Source organism: Ursus americanus, chromosome 6, assembly GCF_024610735.1.
Source record: "Ursus americanus isolate L20-20 chromosome 6, mUrsAme1.1.p, whole genome shotgun sequence".
Taxonomy (NCBI): domain Eukaryota; kingdom Metazoa; phylum Chordata; class Mammalia; order Carnivora; family Ursidae; genus Ursus; species Ursus americanus.
In genome coordinates this window covers 80,916,952-80,936,180 of record NC_142132.1, presented here as the reverse complement: position 1 = coordinate 80,936,180, position 19,229 = coordinate 80,916,952, and the positions used below count along the sequence as shown (strand labels likewise).

The window sequence follows — 19,229 nt, the reverse complement described above, 5'->3', positions numbered from 1 at the left end:
AAGAGAATCTACCTTTAAAAAAAAAAAACGGAGTATTTCTATATGCCCATTCTTCTTGTATAGCCCCCTGTATGTTGTTTATGGGTTTACCAAATATTATCGAAGCTACTCCCATTCCCACAGGCAAATAGCAGTTTTATGTAATGGAAAAGATATTTTAAATTTGAATTTTTAATCCTCTTACTAGCTATGCAATGGGCAATTTATCTAGTCCTTTAAATTTCTGTCCTTCTCCTTTATTAAATGACAGTAAAATACTTTGAGTGTTTGCTTTGAAGATGAGGAAACATATGAAGGCAACTATTATATTTCCACCTGAGAGATATCCAAACAAGACGGCTACTATATTAATAGTTATTACCATTGCAGTATTCTGCATGTAATTCACCTGAGCTTGGATATTTGGATTTAAGTAGCCACATGGTTTCTCACTAGTTTTTTCCTGTTGTGCCCTTCATTCTCTCTGAGCAGTGTCTAGTGTCTTCTGTTCTAAAGGTTGTTCTACCTAGAAGAGAATATATTAACTCAGAATGTAATTTGTATACATCTAGTTCTCTCGTAACATGACTTATTTTCTCAAAGAAGAGCTCTTTTCCTGTTTATTTTCTTGCTCCAAATAGATTAACAAAATCATTCTGCCTCTTCCCATATTATTAAAAGTTTCATTTCATACTATGCTCTAACTTCTTTTTTTCTTTTCTTTTCCCCCCAGAGTTACCAATATTGCCTTTGTCCTTCCTTATGGGATTCTCCTGTAATTGTTCCTTACAAGATCTTTTAAAAACCTTCAGAGCGCTGTGGAGCAGCATTGTTGGTATCTCTGCAACTTTGGCATCTTTCCACTTTTTCCATATTTAGTTAGCTGAAAGTAGTATAATAAGACATTACTCCTCCCTCCCCACCTCCTTCTTCTCCCTTTTTCTTTCCTTCTTTCTCTCTTTGTAGCTTCTCATTCCTCTTGAGTTACACATAAAATTTAAAAGCCTAGCTAGCAAGATCGTATCTTTTATCTTACGATTCAAAAAAAGTGTGTGTGCGCGCGCGCGTACGCGCGTGTGCGTCTTTTTAAATGCATATTTCTCTTTTACTCCTAAGCTGTCAGCTTCTGGAGGAGGAAAAGCCAGGTCGTCCTCTCTCTATTCCATTGTTCTGCATGAAGAGACTCTCACCAAAAAGAAAAAAAGAAAAAAAAAAAAAAAACCCTTAAGGCTGCTCTCTAAGGAAAGGATCTCAACAGTGTCGTTTATTGTAACTGAGCCGGGGTTCTTTCAGCAATAAGTTGTGCCCAAGAATCCACTTCCTTTCAATCCTTCTAAGCACTCCAAGCAAAGCGGTTTAGAAGAGAACACAGCAAAACTAACTGACCAACAAAAATCTGTCCTTGAAGTACCGGGGGCACACAAACTGGGGCACGTGAGGCTTCAGCGAGCCAGCCGGGAGGCCTCGGGGCTCTCCCCCAGCCGGGTTCCTTCGCCCCCCTCCCAGCGCAGAATGCCCGCGGAGCCCGCACGCGGGAGCCTAGCGCGGCGCCAGCAAGGCAACTGGGCATGCTCAGAAGCCGGGCAGGTTTGGGTCTCCAGCAGGCAGCTTGTGCATTACACCCGTGCTCGCAGTCCTGGGAGGAGGAGGAGGAGCGCGGGAGGAAGAGGAGGAGGAGCGGCTAGCAGTAGCCACGACCGCCACCACCAGGCAGAGGAAGAGTTCGTGAGGAGGGAAAGACCCTCCTCCCACTTGGAGCGCCTTGTGTCTGCTTTTGGAAAAAGAGAATACAGGATAAAGGAGGAGAAGGAAAGAAGAAAGGGGAAAAAGTAAGGAGGGAGAAAGAGAGAGAGAGAGAGAGAAAAGACGTGAACAGTGAGGGCCGGAGCGTGCAGGGAGCCCGAGGCGCGGGGGCGGCGGTGCCGAGCCAAGAGCGCTGCCGCTTGGGCAGGTGCCGGGCCGCTGCCTGGAGGCGGCATGTGACGCGGCCGCAGCTGCCCGCGGGCGGAGCGCTCTCGGACCCGGGAGCGCACACCGCGGGGCAAGTCGGTGCCATCCGGATCCCCACGCTCCTTGTGAGTTCGCCGGCGGCAGCCTTGCTTCTGCAAAGACCCGCGATGAACCGAAGGGCGGCTCCGGGCATGGGCGTGCGGTCCTAGGACACTCGCTCCCTGAGCGCCGAGCAGGAGGCGACTAAGGGACCGCGGACCGGGCGCCCCCCGCGTGTCGGGGAGGCGCGGGCGACCGCCGTGGGACGGTCACCTGGAGCGCAGCGGCCAGGTAAAGAAGGTGCTCGCCAGCCGGGCGCTGGGCAAAGCGGGTGGCGGGAGCGGCTGACCTGGTTTCTTGACTGATCGCGTTGCGAAGGGAGGAAAAAGTTTTCGGCCCGGGTAGGAAATGTCTTTGCTTTGGGGAATGCAAAGAGGGTACTGGGGAGGGTAGAGAGAGCTGGTCTGTCGATTTTGGGTGGTGGTGGTGGCAACTTGAACCTAGAGAGAGCGTGACCGTGTGCGGAGTTGGAGCTTGGGACCGAGGGTGGGGAATGCGGGGTCGCAGCAAGAACGGTGGCTCGGAGAGAGCGGGGCTCTCCTCCGCTTGAATTCTATGTCTCCGGAATGCCGGATCTGAGGCACGAAGTGTCCGGACCAGAGGAACTACTCGGCTTGGTGTGTGCTCGTATGCGCGCGCGTGTGTGCTGTGCGTGTGTGGCTTCCCTCGTATGATTTCCTACCGAGGCAGGCACCCGCCAACCTCGAAACGGGGTGGCTTGTTCGGATTGCATTTCAGGGGGCGAAGAGGCAGATTTGACACTTAGTGTAACACCTGGGCGAAGGTGGGTAGCCCGGGTGCGCATCTTTACTGATCCAAAGAGAGTCTACACTCGCGGAGCGGCGGCCCTTGGACTGCACCGGATCTCCTCTCTGGAATCCTCCCCCAGAACAGCCTCCTTACAGCTGGGTTAATTTCTGCGTATTTTTAAACGATGGGGGGGGGGAGGCAGTTGACTCGAGCAGCAAGATTCACTTGTCTTCTTCGCGTTGTGCGTGTTGGAATTGTGATCCTGTTCGGTGTGCGTGTGCGTGTGTGCAACTCTCCTAGCACACAGGTTGGAAGTGGTAGAGGAAGCAAGGGTTTGGGAATTGCATCCATATGGACAGATTACAAGAATGCAAACATTCATTGGTCTGCAAGTGTTGTTTGAACCTGTCTCATGGCTGTAAGGATATGCTTTCCTCGGGCTGTGTTGCGATGTAAAAAGGTCGGCTCTTCTTAGGAGGTAAATGTATTTATCCCAGCGTTTATGTTGTTAAGGACACTGGTTATGTCACTGTATGCCTTGCACAAATCTTTTCATTTCTCTCTTGGCCTCTGAGTTACAACAAAACAGCCTAATCCCCCATTTTGGGTCTTTCCGGGTTACTATGTGAAACATAATCTTTTTTTAAAAAGTGTATTTGTTGATTATGTAGCCCCAAATAATTTCATATTTTGAGATCATTAAATTGCATGAAACATTCATCACTATTTCCTGTGTTTAAAACAATGCTCCTGTATTTACTTACGAAAGAGACCCTGCCTAAGAATATATACTTAAGAAGGGGAAGAGCTGAACTTAGAACAAATATGTGCATATAGTCACATATTAATTTTAAAAATTGAAGTCTGTCTGTTCCAAATGTGGTGGGATAGATATGGCGCTGGGTGCACCCTCTTGTTATGGGAGCTGGTATTGCGAAGGATACATAGAACATGCCTGCCTCTCCAGTGTGCATTCAACATGACACAGAATTATGCTTTAGATCATACACTCCTATCACTGAATAGCCTATCTTGAGATTTTGTTTACATGGTTTGTCTCAATTAGCTTAATGTATAATTAGCTATGGTTGAGTTAGAAAGCATGTTATTTTTAAATGGTTTCCATATGGAAATATAACTTTATCTTAAATTACTAACTTAAAATTAATTATGTTGCAGGTCTGATTTAGATTGTTTCTATAAGCTGGGGAGGTGCTATAAGATTGAGTTTAACATGAAAATAGTCATACTGAAATGCCGTTTATTTAAATAACAGCAAATATTTATTCAAATACACTTGATATTTAAAAAATTAAATGAGATAAAAAAGTTCTGAAAAAATGTTTGACAATGTATATCTTTCGCATGGAAAATTATTGTAAGAGAAAAGTGTAATTTGGGACAAGGGAAAATGTGTGTGGAATTGGTCAATATATAGAGAAAGACTGAGAGTGCTATAAGAGTAATTCTGCATTAAATCTACATTTAAACTTATTTAGGAAACCAAGTTTAGAGAAATATAAGAATGCACATTACCTTATTTTTTCTTTTTGGGGAAAAAAGGGAAAAGATCACTTCAAAAGTATTATTTATTTCGAAGAGAACTTAGGCATGCTGAGTTCTTGAGGACGGACCCATTTTCTTTTCCTTATAAAGACAAATAATTTACTTTCTTAAAGAAAACGTGCTCTTTAAGCTATGGTGTGTAAAAGTGTGAACTTCCTTTTAATGGTATTTTAGCTTTTAATTACAGGCAACCTGTTGAAAATGAGCCTGGGGGGGGGAAACATAAAATTCATAAAACTAGAATTTCTTGAATCCACACCAATAAATTTAAGAGAAAGAAAATGAAATGATGTAATTAAAAGCAAAGTTCCCTTGTGTATTTGCAAATTATAAAGTAATAATTTTGTTCCTATTTTTACCTAAAATTTCCTCTATCATTTCCCAAGCCAACATACTGTTCTTGCCTAACAAATGTTAACGTTGGAAGAATTACTTGCCTACTCCGAAATGGCCTGGACATTGTCAGTGTAACTATTAAGAAACTGGGTCTTCTTTGCAATGCAGGGAAGTTTATATTGAGAACAGCTGTGGTGTAGTGGCACTTCAGCTATGAGATGAATGACTTGTGACTCATATGGAGATAGAGTCCCTGATGGGTATGTAGAGAGTTGCATCTGTGTTTCACTTGTGGAACCTAATTTTATGTCATAATATATTGTGACCCATAGCATTATCCTCGCCTTGTGGTTCTGGAGTATTCAGTAAGTCACTGGAAATGTTTAATTTTATACAATATGTTTGTGAATTTAAAATATGTTTTTCTTATAGGAGAATATAAAAAAGACATATGACTCCAATAAAAAAAATAATCAATGCCTCTACCATGGTTATTTAAAAAAATTAATCGGCATAATAAATTGTGCCTTATGCTTAATCCTTGAATGTGGTGCTTCCCAAGGTGTGACGGCAGTGAAATGGTCCCCAGGACTTTTTACCTATCAATCTCATTTAGTCCAGTGGAATCCCGATCCTAGTTATCAGTCTTAACAGAACTTTGGGATAGAATTGCAGCCTCAGTGGAAAGTTTTGATTTTAGGGGAGAAAGCTGAAGAGATCATCTAATGAATTTTGGCAAGAGGCAAAGCCTGTCAAATTGGAAGTTAATTTCTCATGTCTGATGGACTCTACCTTTTCTATTAAGGAAGTGGTCCTTTTTCAGATCAAATTAAAAGTAGTGTCTCTGAATCCTAAATCTGTAGTCTTGGCCCATCTCCCTCCACCAGCACTCCACAGAAAGTCTGTACAGGTGCCAAAGGCACCCCCATTCAGTTGTATCCCTGCATTTGCATCTGGAGGGCTCCCTCAGACTTCCCCATTCCCTAGAAGGTGCGTATCCTGGGCAGTGTAGATGTGCATTAGCATTGCCTTCAAACAAGGAAGTAAAGACAGTTTTGTTGCAGTGAAACTATTGAAAATATTACATCACAATGGGCCTTACAAGAAAATTGTGTTTCCTCCCCCAGCATTTCTTCCCGGGCGTGCAAGTGGAGGGGATAGTAGTTGCAGAGTGCTTTGAGGGTCCAAAGCCTGACGCGTGTGAAAGTGGTTTTTGAACAATCTCCAAACACTATTACTTGTGGCGCACGGTTTAGACCCTTAATATGATTTGACGTGGAGCACGGAGAGCCAGAGAGGAGGTGTCCCTCTCGCTCCGTCGTTGGCTGCCTTGTGTTCCTTTTTGTCCACACGTTTTGGCGGCTTGTAGACTCCCCAGCCTCTGGCAGGCTCTCTCCTGCGGACTGGGAGTTCTGCTGTCCCACCTGTTGAAACTTCCTGCTCTTCCACTCCTGAAGACCAAGTACTCTGGCTGGCATGCACCCTCTTAGATTTTTCTCTGCCGAGGCTGCAGCTCCCCACATTGACACCGTCCTGGGATCCACTGGCGGTGACAGCAAGCCAACAGAAGGAATGTTTGAGCTACTGCCATCTTCTCAGTGATGGAGCCAGCTCATCCTGAAGCCAGCTAGAGTATGAACACTCGGAGGAGAAAAAACGATGGGAAAAAAAGGGTGAATACGGTTGGACAAGCAGTAGCTGGCAGATCCATGGGGGCTTTAAGCTCTAGCCTTCCCCAGCCCTGCGCTGAGTGAGACTTGGAGGCTGGGCTTCTGGATTCTTCCACCAGTGAACCCCACAGAATGGAGCGTGAGGTCGGTTCACCTGCCCTAACCCTAGTGAGCTCTAGTGTTTGCCATGCCCAGCCGTCCTCAGTTTCTCTTAACTCTTGTCATATTTGCCATCTCCTTGGCTAGACTTCTCTTATGTTTGCATTTTTAGTACTGAAGTCTTGCCTGGAAGGACTTTAACGATGACCTTGGCAGTGAGCCTCACCCTTGCCAAGAACTTCTCTCCAGGAGCGAGACTGCATTCTTTCTCTTCTCAGTCTCGGATGCACCCCCAACGTGGACAAACCCCCTGGGCCTAAGGCACAGCCACCCTCCTGACAGTGTATCATTTCTGCCTGACCTGTGTTGCCAAGTTCCACTTGACAAATAAAATCTCCTTGTGTGTCATTGTTGGCAGGATCAAATCTCAGTTCTCCACACTCCTCCTGGCCACTGTAATTCGAGTTGCTGACTATCCACTACAGAATTAATTCTTCATTAGGTCATTTGTTCTAGCCTAGCCCTAGCTTATTTCCTGTCCCCAGTGTTCCCTTGAAATCTGGCACACCAGCCGAGCCATGACATAGTCTACCTTCAGTCACCTCTGCTGCAGGAAGTAGTGCTCGTGTAGACATCCTGGGTCAGGCAGGATATCCTCCAACTCCTGCTGTGCAGATAAAATTCAGGTGAGATTAAGCCAAAGTAAAATATTACCAGCCTGTTTCAGAGACGATGGGGCTACCAGATGTCTACTGCAGAAGACCATGCATTTATGGTTGTGAGGTGTTCATCTGCTAAATCCTTCTACCTTGTGGGTGGGGAGACATTTGGGAAAACTGGAGTTGCCACAGTAGTCCTTCATATAGGGTCCTCCTTTCTTGCTTCCTTACCCCCAAATCCCCAGCCAACCTTTTTCAACTTTCCTTCAGTACAGCTATCCTTCTGCTTTTCTTGTATAAATTATTTTAAACCCTTTAATTCATTTAATTGTGAGGAACTGAAAATTTAAGCAACTACAAGCCATATGTCCTTCCTCCAGATTCTGGTTGTACTATCTTTAAGAGTAAATATGACAGTCAAGGATAACCCAGGTAGTATTTATGAAGGCAACTTCACGAGAGTATGACAAATTTTAATTTACTTGCCTAAGTAGAATGAGTCTATCTATCCATATTCCTGTCTATCTATCTATCTATCTATCTATCTATCTATCTATCTATCTATCATCTATCTATCTATCTATCAGGTATTTATCTACTGTCTCTCTGTGTCTGTGTACCCATCTCTCCTTTTCGCTTACACACATGAGTGTACATTTCTGTAATAACTCTCCCTGACAGTGTTCAGTGTTTCCTAATGTGCCAGGCACCACAGATATCCTTTTTTGGATTCACAAGAGAGTGCACCAGAGCTATGCCTTCCATGATCTGCATGAGTTGAGAGCAGCTCCAAAAATCTAAGACTTGTAAGGTGAGGTCAAGCGCTGTTTTGATTTCCCATGGCTTAAAACAAAAGAAATGTATTCTATCATAATTCTGGAGACCAGAAGTCTGAAGTCAAGGTGTGGGCAGGTGCACAATTACTCCAGAGACTCTTGGGGGAAATCCTTCCTTGTCACCCACAGCTTCCGATGGCTGTCTACATTCCTTGACTTGTGCTTGCCTCCAGTCTCTGCCTCTGTGGTCACGTTGCCTCCTCTTTTTCTGTGTGTCTCCTTCTCTGTGTGCCCATCTTATAAGGATACATGTGATTGCCTTGAGGACCCACTCAGAAATCCAAGATAGGCTATTCCTTCCAAAAGCCTTAACTGTCACATCTTTTACCATATAAGGTAATATTTACAGGTTTCGGGGATTAGGATGTGGACATATGCTTTGAGAGGCCACCGTTCAGCCAGCTACAGATGTCACTGATGAGCAACATTCTACTTTGTGATTCCTGTTGAATTGTGTGGTCTGTAGGCTTTGAGAAATTAATGCTTGCAAGGAGGCCTATTCCCTTTTCAGAGAGCAGTGAGAAGATCCTCCTTAGATTGAGCCAAAAATCTAATTCTTACTGTGCTTGTTTGCCCTCCTAATATTTCTGAGCATTATGAAGAAAATACTTCTGATCTCTCTTCCAGAAGAAAATCCTTAAAGTTCAACAGCTTAAAGTTAATGAAACCTGGTCTTTTATGCCCCTTTGAAATTTTTTATGTTTATTCTTAATCTTTTCATTTGCACTCATTGCTTAAGACCCACCCCCCACCCACACACACACATGCGTGCACACCCAATTTCACTACCCTCTGACCCTCACCTTTGGCTCTCTGGCTTTCATCCTTGCCAGGTTCACAAAACCACTCTGCCAAGTCACCTGTGACCGCTTAGTCACAAAACAACTGGTCATTCCTCAGGTGTCCCCTTTAATCTCTTAGCAGCACCTTTCCCCTCCCTTTATTTTCAAAGCATCATGCTTCTCTGGCTCTCCTCCCCCGTGGCTCTTCTGCCTCCTCCCAGCTTCCCCATCCCATCTCCTCCGCAGCTCAAGGCTAAGAATGTCTCCTTGGTTGACCCCCATGCCTTTCTCACCCCCTCCTCCTTTTGTAACTGCATTTATTTTTATGGCTTCCAGTGGCCTCAGTGTGGATCACACCCATTTCATGGTCTCCAGGCCCGGGTCGGCTTCTGGAAGCAGCATTTCCATGAGCTGGCTGGACCCCGCAGCCTTCATCTGTTTCCTCCTCATGCTGCTCTCCTGGGGTTTCCTATTTCTATGAATAGCATGACCATCCTACAGCTCAACATTTCTGAGTAATCTTGATTTATTCTCTTCCATTGCCTCCCACATTTAGTCAGATGCCAAATTGTAATAATTCAACCAAGTAATAGCTCAAACCTCTTGGCTTCTTTTCTTTCCTATTACCAGCACCTTGATTTATTGCCTTTCCAACTTTACTGTGCATTCAGACCACATAGAGGTCTTGGTAAAAGGCAGACTTTGAATCAGGAGGTCTGGGCCGGGACCTGAGACCCTGCATTGCTAAAGAGCCCGGGTGATGGGGATGCTGATGGAAGTCCTGCCTTCTGTACCCCTTTCTCGTTTGGACTCTGAGTTCCCAGATGATCTCACTGACCATGCCTCTTCTTCTAAGCCATTTGATACAGATCGCTTTTCTTGAAGACCCAATCTGATCATTTTTTTCTCCTGTCCTCAGAAAACTTCTTTGACGTCCCCTTCTATTATTACTGAATGACAATTAAATCTATTACATCAGCATTCAACTAGCATTTGACTTGGTCGGTAGCTTGGATTTACATTTTAAATTCAATTCCAAGTCTCAAGGTCGCCTTTCACTTTACCCTTACCACTTGCTGTTCTGTATATGCCCTGCCATTTTTATGACTTTCATGTGTTTTATTGCTTCGTAGAATGCCCTTTCTTCCACGTCCCCATGGGCCCAGATTTTAGCAATTTGTCAAGGACTTCTTGAACTGACATTTCTTACTAGGAATTCATCTTTTAGTACTTTATCAGATTCTCAGTTTCATCACTGGTCACATTTACTCATGTGTATGTGTAAATTATATCAAATACTGGAGTGGGAAGTCCTTGAAGATACCATGTCTCATTTGTCCTCAATTACCCTAAAGGACCCTATATGGAGTCTTCCTGTAAATGCTCAGCTCAGTATACTCGTCAACATATAAAATATGTAAATATAGTGTATTGGCTGCTTTCTCATTATGAAAGTAATAGAGATTATACTAAAAATCAAACATTAACAATATATATGATGTCAAAAGTAAAAGTCTATCATTACCCAGTGCCTCATAAGAAAACTACGGTTAACAATTTGATGCATGAACCTCTGATACTTTTTTAAAGTAAGGTCTGCACCCAGTGTGGGGCTTGAACTCATGACCCCGAGATCAAGAGTCACATGCTCTCCTGACTCAGCCAGCCAGGCACTCCAGTCCTCTCATATTTTTCTATATACATCTTCACATCTACCTTATACAACGGTGAGATAATAATAGATGCTTGTGACCTGGCTTTAAATGTAAATCTACCTCCCTATTTTTTAAAATCTGCAACTTATTCCAAAAGATCTACTGATTTCATTGCATAAACGTCAATCCCCTTAAAATGGCCCAGCAGTATAGAAATACATTTGCTTTGAAATTCTGATCGGTTAAACATGCTTATACTCAGCACTTTCTCTGCCCCCAGGATTAGACACTTTGGGTTTGTAAGAGTAAGACACGATACTGCCCCAGTAGGCACAAGCTACCCTCGTACCTTCAGGCGAACGTTGGCCGGTGGACGTGTTTGGGACCAGATTACAATCATCATGTTAGATGACATGTCCTTTCGGATAGCTGAATTTTATATTGAAATTTAACCTTTCACATACTTTAGATCTGTGAAGAGCAGATGATTCATTTTGAATTCTGAATATGGACAATATGTATTTATCTAACATACATGTATATACGTATATTAGTTTTTGTTTCATGAATGAATCTAAGCTTAGAGTAAAAAGAACCAGAGAATCTTTAACAAAGATCTAACAGAATAATTTTGTATGTTTAACAAAGCTGTAATTTAGGGAGACGCGCCAAGAAAAAACAAAATGTCATATGTACTGTGTCTCAGAATGTCAGTAAGTGAGTGCCCAGTATAAGGCATTTGTTGAGAAGAAAATTCTTGCAGAAGTCAAAATCAAAATTCCTCTAAGAATTTTGGAGAGACAACTCTTAATGAAGATAAATATTTGCTACTGCTACTCTATTTCTTACTTTTTGAACAATCAGTTTTGTGGTAGAATTCTCAAAGATCTTTTGCCTGGGTAGGGGGAGGGGCGGAGTCTGTTTGGGGAAACTCTAGTTGTCAATGAAGCTGGTTATGTCTCGTGAAGCAAAAACCTGGAAGTGCAATGGCAGGCAGAAAGTGGCTAACACTTGGAGATAATGAGACTCCTGTGGTCTGAGTTAGTGAAATTATATGGAGAACATTTCGACATCTTATGTCTTATATTTGAGGAAACTAAGGTCCCAAGACGTGGAGTGATTCACCCAGCATTAGAGAGTTAATAAGCCTGGGTCTTCGGACTCCGCGTCTGGGGTTCTGTGTTCTTCCATGCTCCGTGTCTTCCCAGGAGTCATCTTGCCTGCTCTCTGTCTGCCTTCTTCCCCTGGAGATCTCAGCTGCACTTGAGGCTTCAGTGACAGTTGACCCAGTTCTCTTCCCTTGAGTGTGGGACATCATTTCTGGCACTCTGTTGGACATTTCCACAAAGAATGTCACCCGGTCACCTCTAATGTTCCATTTGGACATTGAAACCCATCACCTGTCCTCAAAATATACCACGCCTCCTGTTTCTCCTGTACTAATTGATTGCATCACGGTCACCCTGGGATCTCAGACTCGAACCTTTTGAATTTGTATTTCCTCGATGCTCTCACTGTTCTTGCACAGTCTCTTCATCCTGATGGATTGTCGTGAACAGTCTCATCCATTCCTTCCCTCCCCGTCCCTCTGCCTTTCCTTAAGGCAGGTCTTTCCCACCTCCTCCTCGTATAGTCCCCATGGCCTCGAAAGCATCTTCCTGCTTTCTGTCTGCTTTTGCTTTTCCTTATTCTGTAAGGAGGTCATAGTCATTTACAGTTTCTCTCTACACAAATGTCAGTACCATCCTCCTTGCCTCCCTCTGCTGTAGCACTGTGGCCCCGTCGGCCTGCTGGAGGGCCCTTGCATGGGCCTCCCTTCTGCTGCTCTGACTGTGAGCAGCCCCACAGACCCTGCAGGCCCACCTTCCCAGAGACAATTCACCTCTTCAGTCCTCGTGCCCCTTGACTATATTGTTCCCACGTCTGCTGTAATATTTGCTATACTTGTTTGCACTAGAACTAAATTATGTAAATAACAGGCTTTTCCTTTAGATTTTCAGCATCTCATCAGGAGCCACCATTATTTATTTTTCTATACCCAGGACTTTACGGTGTAAGATTTGAATGAGAAGCTCACGAAATCTGCCCCTGTATGGGCAGAGATTTTTTATGTTATGTTTTTTTTTCATTGATAGATCCCATGGGCCAAAAACAGTACTTGGCACGTAATCGACTCTCATTATGTTTTCGTTGTTGAGTGAATTCTCTCTTACTACTCCTTTTGGGGAGGAAAATTAAATATGAGGTTTAGCGGTTTTCAGTGTGTCTTGGTAATGACAAAGTAGTTTATATATTAACAAACAGTAAGCTGTTCTTGAGGACTATCATACAGAACATAATAGAATTACCCTGAGTCAGACTCAGAGTCTCACTTGCCTGGAGGGTCATCGGTGTCGATATAATGGTTACACTGGTGACCCTAACATTGTGGGAGGCACGGTCCTTTCCGGTAACAACCTGCAAATACGACTCCTCTCACCAGCTTGTGCTAATTGTACTTTTGAAGGAGCCACTCCCGGTTGATCATGATAGGTGGCCAGTCTCCTGAGGGATTCTTGTAACCACTGGAAAGGTTTAGAAACGGTGATGTTTCGGGGCACCTGGGTGGCTCTGTCAGTGAAGCGTCTGCCTTCAGCTCAGGTCATGATCTCGGGGTCCTGGGACTCCTTGCTCAGCGGGGAGCCTGCTTCTCCCTCTGCCCCTCCCTCCCCCCAGCTTGTACAGCTCAGTGCTGTCCCTCTCTTTCAAATAAATAAATGGGATCTAAAAAAAAAAAAAGAAGAAGAAGAAGAATTAATACCCGGGAAAAGATGATGGGTAAAAAAAAATTTAAAAAAAATAGTGATGTGTCTGAAGGCATACAGAGCCCCAGATCGAGTGCACCGGCATCATCTGGGGTGGTTGTTCAAAATGCAGTCTTGGGGATTGAAAGCAGATCAGCTGAATGCGAGTAGGGTCAGATTCTGTCAGGCTGCCTTTTAAATAAATACCTTGAACAACACTTCTGCTTGCTAAATTTTAAGACCCACGAATAGAAGATTAACAGAGAGACAAAGAGATAGAGATTGAGAGGGAAACATTTTCTGTTTTTTTCTGAGTAGATTCTGAGTAGCCCGGTTGGCAAGGGTACATTATCTTAGGCTGTTCTCTCTGGTAAGATGAGTCATATTCAATTTAGGGTGTTTCTCAGGCTTTGAGGAAGGGTGGAGCGCTCTTTTCCACTGGAATTTAAACACAATCGAGCAAGGACTGAGATCTCAGGTGTAGAAATAAGATGAAACTCCATCAAATGTACCGCATTGTATCTAAATATATTGTGGTTTTTTTTTAAAATATGGATATGTGTTTGTAGGTGGTATTAAAATAGAAGTTCTTTTCTCAAATATAGACAGTCCTCAACAATTTTTTTCTTTGTTTCTTGATTAAGTTATTTGATGGAGCTATAATAAATAGACCATTTGTGTGTGTGTGTGTGTGTGTGTGTATAATGCTATATTTAGGGATTACCTTTCTGAGCAAGTTTATCACATATATTATTGATATGAAGTGCATAATGTCAAGAAAGTGAGACAGTAGTCTAGAACTCCTGCATATGTACGTAATAATTTGGTTATGAATATTCATAAAAATACACATAGATTAGTTCTCATTGATTAAAGGTCATTCTATATAGATCTTCTAGATAAAAGTAAATTTTAAAAAGCATGTATAATTACAATTAATAGTATTTCACAAATTTAAAGTATTATGTCCAGTTTAAGAGAGTTAAACAAAATTACCAATCACACTGTTCTTTAGAATTCTAGAAATTCCTGTGGTAGGCATCCCACAGTCTGGTCTGTCTCCGGTTCCTCTGCTAGCCATTCACTAGTTCATGGAATTTATTAAGTTCCTGAATTGTTTCAGGCACTGCTCTAGGTGCTAGAGATAAAGGGATGAAGAAACAGGGCAAGATGCTGCCTTCATTGAACTTCTTTGTGAAAATCCATAGGATCTAGAATAGTATTCCCAAGGGGTTCTTTTTTTTTTCCTTTAAGATTTTATTTATTTATTTAACAGAGAGAGACAGCCAGCAAGAGAGGGAACACAAGCAGGTGGAGTGGGAGAGGAAGAAGCAGGCTTCCAGCGGAGGAGCCCAATGTGGGACTCGATCCTGAAATGCAGGGATCACACCGTGAGCCAAAGGAAGACGCTTAACAACTGAGCCAACCAGGCACCCCTCCCAAGGGGTTCTAAAGAGGCCTGCCCTAGCTTGGGGTCAAGATCAGAGAGATACGGGTATTAGAATAGCATGGCCAGTTAGATGTGTCACCTTCCTAAGCTTTCCTTTTTCCCTACCTTTTAAACTTAGGGCAGAAATGGAATTGTTCTTAAAAAAAAAAAAAAAAATGTTTTCTAGAAAAACTTGGCTGCTGATACCAATTTTTGCCACTAGATGGCAGACATCTGCATTTGTGTGTCCAATGAGTGGGTCAAGTCTTGAAAAATTAAAATGAGGTTCAAAATGAGCCACTTGATATGAGAAAGTATTGTTAGTTCCCCATGAATGAGATGTCAGGGTTGCTGTTATATGCCATAGATTTCATGCTTTAAATATGACCATTCACTGGCATTTAGTTTGTCTTTTGTTTTTTGTTTTGGAATTTAGTTTTTAATGTGGCTACCTGCTCTGTTTCCTTTCAAACACAGGACAACCTATTTTTGGAACCCTTTTTGAAAGTCACATATATTGCTGAAGTTATGATGTAAGCTATTATAGTATTAAAATTATAATACCTTATAATATTTACGTTATATGAGATATATTAGCTAGAATAGAAGTTCTCTACCATACTTTGACCAGTATTCCCCTTACATAAACAAAAAAAAAGTTAAAATAGACATTGCGAGTTGAGACCTAGATGAACACACTTGATGAATCTAGGGAATGTGCTACTATTCTAGATGTGTGAGAAACAAAGGTTTCTCTTTCTTTCTTTCTTTCTTTCTTTCTTTCTTTCTTTCTTTCTTTATTTCTTGTGTGTGTGTGTGTGTGTGTGTGTGTGTGTGTGTGTGTGTGTGTGTGTTTGTGTGGTGACAAAAGGAACAAAGATACTAGAAACTCAGCCTGACGACTTCATTTGATTGACCATGGGCTGCAGGAATCCAAAGAAACAGAAACATGAACAGAAGTTATATCAGGCTACTCTTACCTATAAACCGTGTTCAACATTACCATTACAGAGTGGAAAGCTGGCTCACATCCTGCTAATGAAAATCCCACCTACTTATCCTTTTTTCAGCACAGAAATACCTAACCGAAGCATGAGATTAGGCATGACTTTTAGAAGACTGAGGGGGGCATCTTCTGTGTTCTCCAAGTCCAAACCAGACCAAACTGTAAAGAAGGAGCACTCACTGGGTCTTTGAAATTTTAGAAAGCTCACACCAACCATAGATGCTGTCTTTGACTTCCTGAGCAGCTTGGACATGATGGTTGTAGGACACCTAGGTTCAGAAGGGTCTATAAAAGTTGGTGGCAAAGTCTTGCCCCAGGATATGTGTTTATAATCTACAGAAATGTTGATTTGTGAAATAGAGTTATCAGAGCCAAGTTGTTCTTGGGATTCAAAGGGTGGAGAAGCCAAATCTTTTTGGAGGGATTCCAGGAACTTCTTAGTTGCAGGAATTTCACTTGAGAGATACTTAAAAGGACCAGTAAGATGGAGATGGAAGGCGTGCCCGCCAGGCAAAACTTACCTTACATGTGGAGACTCTGCTGTTTTCTCTCTGTACCAAGAACATTCCACCTCTGAGTTTTTGCCTGTACTATTCTATCTGTCTGGAACACTCTCTAGAAATCTATACAGCTTGCTTCTTCACTTACGTTAGGTCTTTCTCCGGTGTCACCTGATCAGGCATGCTGTGACCACCTCATCTGGAATGGCATGCACACTCTTCCATTGTTCACCATCTCAATCGCCCGTCTTTTTCTTCATAGCTTTTATCACCACCTGACATCACATGTATTTACCTTTTCATTTATTGTCTGCTCATAATCACTGAAATATGAGCTCTCTGAGACCAAAAACTTGATCCTTTTTTTTTTTTTAAGATTTTATTTATTTATTTGAGAGAGACAGTGAGCGAGAGAGAGAGAGTGCGAGCAGGAAAAGGAGCAGAGGGAGAGGGAGAAGCAGGCTCCCCGCTGAGCAGGGAGCCCGACGTGGGGCTCTATCCCAGGGCCCTGGGATCATGACCTGAGCCAAAGGTTGACCGTTAGCCGACTGAGCCACCCAGGTGCCCAAATTCTTTTTTTTTAATCTCTAAATCTCCAGTTCTTAGAATACTGCCTGGCCCACAGTAGGCTCGCAACAAACACTAACTGAATAAATGAATATTCAGTGCCACTTTCGTGTTTCTTACCGCAGAAACAAAACCCAGCAAACCCACCACATATTGTTCTTTCGACCATGGCCTTTTCTCTTGTACACCCATATTAAAATGATCATTAATAGCACCATTTACAGGGAACTGCAGGATTCTAGACTGGAAAAACAATGAAATAAACTAGCACATTCACTCACATTTACTTGAGTATGCCTAGCCTCATTTTCAATAATGCTCTTTCCCCCTATTTTCTTATTACAATTACATAAGAGAGAAGCAACTTGCTGCCTTCTAATTTTCAAAAATTCTATTTTCATAAATGCTCATTTACTTAATTATAATAAGCATATACATTAAAAAGGAAGTCAAGAAATTTCTTAGGTTATAAAATGGGACTTTTCTGAATTTGTACATTACATTAGGAATCAACAGTGAGTGCCCACTGCGTGTACACTATGCAAAATGTGACAGATAATCGTTGGCCTGGGATGCCCTTGATATGCCATAAGCTCCTTAATTTTTTGCATTACTTGGCTAATACAATTTCCAATGGTTTGGTTATTCTGAGGCTCTTTAAAATAACTAAGTATTATACTTTATTAGGTTTTTCACAACAAAATGTACGTCTCGAAATATTGCTAAACATACTTGAAGACGACATACTCTATTTTTTCATTTCTCATATTGTTTTTGAGCAGTTGCTCACACCAGGACGCTGCTCCAGTGGGAGAAAGAGGGCTAGAGAAAGAAGACAGGGTCTTCCCCTGGTGGAGCTTGAGGCTTAAGTGGATCAACTAATTTTTCTCGCTATTGAGAAGTAGCTTTAAAAAATATTGTAATAAGTAATCTAGTTTGAAGTGTGCTGATGCGTGGGCATAATCGGGAGAAAATCGATGTTCCTAATACGGTAAATTTTGCTCTGATGATGGTTGGATAGAAGGCGCTCACTGGAGACGCTGTTTCTCGTACCCCACAGATCCAAACACACACACACTCAAGTGTATGAACTGTTTCCGCAACGCCAAGAACTCAGTGGGGCCTGCCTGAATTTTTCCCCTTTCTCAGGTCTTGAAACCGTGTGTGTAGATGAAAACCTCTGTCTGGGCTCTGAATCAAAGTGGGAAACAATGCTTTTACAGGTGAGGCTTCAAAGCAGGTATTTGGAAAGTTAGGAATATATTTTACCGGGATCTCGTAGATGCCATTATCCAATAGAATTTGGGGTTGTCAGGAGCTTGACTGACTGATCTCTAAAAGGCAATGAGATGCTTGGAATCGGTATTAAGAAATTCACTGAGTAGAGAGTATCTTTTGTTAAAAACAAGCTCATTGATCTGGATACTGGAGCAGTTTGATTTGAGGGTATCTACTGCTCTAACATTTTAAAGAATGTTTTGGTGTGTGTTATTAGGTGGCTGATATTAACCTTAAATATGTTTTTTTAACCACAAAACCCTCTCCTGCTCCCAGAATTGTAAGGTTCTTCTCAATTTTTACCAATTTCCATTCCAAAGTTCTCCAACCATTTTTTTTTCCTGTTAATTTTCTTCTGGATTTTCTTCATTATCACTCCCCTAAGGAGCCTTTTCAATGTTTGTTTGTTTTGGTCCTAATATCCTCTCTAATCTATGAACATGTAATAGCATACATTTGCTGTAAATCTGTTTATAAAATGTGGCCATTCAGTGAGTTGGAAATCATTGCAATCTCTACGACTTTTATTTGCCCGGTAGGAACCCATTTTTGCCCCCTAGGGGGTAGTATCACCGGCACAGAACCCATACCTTCATCATTTACCGGGGGAGTCGCAAGGCAGAAGTGATTCTTTGGCCCCTCACGCTTCACTGCACCTTTAGTCCCCTTTGTCGCTGCCCAGAAGCTCTGTACCGTTTCCGTTGCCATGATTCCCTCCTGTAAGCAGGCAGCACCTGTCCTCCCCATCTCTGTGCTGGAATCCTCTGATCCTTCAGGACTGGTTCTAGAGGGGCTCCTCTGCTGTCGCTAAAGGAGGATTTCCAGTAAAAAATGTCTCTGTAATACTGGGTTTCTTGAGAAGTCAGGAAGATCAATATGTTTTTCTGAGGCAAAAATAAGAAAATCCAAGCACGATTTCATTTATCTTCCAGCAGCCCCATGGCTGCGGGTATCCTTAAACTTGCTCTGTTCTGACTGGCAAATCTGCCTGTTCTCACCACCAAAGTACAGTTGAGATAAAGGACAGCCTAGATACAGCCACTGTTTTTTTAATACAGTTTACACAGTTGTTACATTCCTATGTCATCAAAGAGTTTTGAAGTTTTTGTAATATCTCAGCCCTTTAGAAAGTCACATGGTTCCCAAGGCTCTGATAAAATATGATAGCAGTCCTCAGCACCCCGTCCCTCCCAGCTTCCCACTCTTGAGAGGTGAGCATTTTCCACTCTTACCCTGTTTTGTTTTGTTTTTTCTGTTATTCACTACCATATTTCGAAATACCATG

At 42.6% G+C, this 19,229-nt stretch overlaps 1 protein-coding gene across 4 annotated transcripts in view; it reads left to right on the top strand.

The window, feature by feature from the left end:
• The first annotated feature begins 1,593 nt into the window (after positions 1–1,593).
• CHRM3 (cholinergic receptor muscarinic 3) overlaps positions 1,594–19,229 on the top strand; it is a 474,740-nt gene continuing 457,104 nt past the window's right edge. For 2 of the 4 annotated variants that reach the window (XM_087863158.1, XM_087863157.1), the window contains exon 1: positions 1,594–2,259. The gene's annotated coding sequence lies outside the window, so the exon portion shown is untranslated. The remainder of the gene's footprint in view (positions 2,260–19,229) is intronic. The other 2 variants (XR_015724882.1, XR_006780532.2) reach the window with 1 other exon arrangement.